The 1216-nt window shown below is 39.4% G+C and overlaps 1 pseudogene; it reads right to left on the bottom strand.

The window, feature by feature from the left end:
- Positions 1-621: 621 nt before the first annotated feature.
- On the bottom strand, positions 622-774 carry LOC118997200 (uncharacterized; annotated as a pseudogene).
- Positions 775-1216: the final 442 nt, after the last annotated feature.

Raw genomic sequence — 1216 nt, 5'->3', positions numbered from 1 at the left:
ACTTGAACAGACATTTTCCAAGGAGGACATACAGAGTATCCAGAGACACATGAAAAGATGCTGAATATCACTAGTTATCAGAGAGATGCAAATTAAAACCACAATGAGATACCACTTGACACCAGTCAGAATCGCCATCATAAACAAAGCAGCAAACAACAAATTTTGGAGAGGTTGTGGGGAAAAGGGGATCCTTGTTCCCTGTTGGTGGGATTGCAGACTGGTACAACCACTATGGAAAACAGTATGGAATTTTCTCAGAAAACTAAAAATGGACCTGCCTTTTGACCCATCGATTCCACTGCTGGGATTATATCCTAACAACCCTAAAACACCAAAAGAACCTATGCACCCAATGTTCAAAGCAGCACAATTTACAATAGCCAAGATTTGGTAGTAACCTAAATGCCCATCAGTAAACAAATAGATCAAAAAAACTATGATACATTTACAGAATGGAATTTTATGCAGCAGAAAGAAAGAAGGAGGTACTACCCTTTGTAACATCATGGATGGAACTGGAAAGCATTATGCTGAGTGAAATAAGCCAGGCTGTGAAAGACAAATACCATATGATATCACTGTTAACAGGAATCTAAACAACAAAACAAACAAGCAAGCAAAATATGACCAAAGACACTGAAATATCAACAGGCTGACAGGGTCCAGAGGGGAGAGAATCATAGGAAAAAAGGGGATGGACTCACGTGAGCAAGTTTAAACTGATAAGAACAGATACTACACTTGATCTTAGCCAAAAGGCTGAGAAGCAATCACATGAACAAGTTTAAAGGACACATGGACAATAACTAAGGGTGGGGGGCCGAAATGGGAGGGAGGTTGGGAACACTGGTCGAGTGGTGGGCAGGGTTGGGAATATAAGACAGAAAACTCTACCTGAACAATAATTAAATTTAAAAACATTAAAAAAGGAAAGTGTCCCACTCAGCATTTCTGCTACTTTTCATGGTAATGAAAAAAGATCATAGAATCTGCATCACAAGTCATCTACCCAATCCCACGAAGGTCCAAACTGAAGCTACCCAAAGACTGTAGCTCCTTAAAACATCTGAAGAAAAAGGGTTTTGTCATCTTCTTTTATGTTGTTTCAAGTATCACATTTTAAAATTCATCTATATGCCCTGGGTAGGTCAATCAGTTAGAGCATCATTCTGTCCTGATAAGCCAAGAATGAGGTTTTGATCCCCAGTCAGGA

This window comes from Sturnira hondurensis, unplaced genomic scaffold (assembly GCF_014824575.4).
Source record: "Sturnira hondurensis isolate 20B ecotype Veracruz unplaced genomic scaffold, ASM1482457v3 Scaffold0012541, whole genome shotgun sequence".
NCBI classification, from domain to species: domain Eukaryota; kingdom Metazoa; phylum Chordata; class Mammalia; order Chiroptera; family Phyllostomidae; genus Sturnira; species Sturnira hondurensis.
This window is presented reverse-complemented; position numbering and strand designations above follow the sequence as displayed.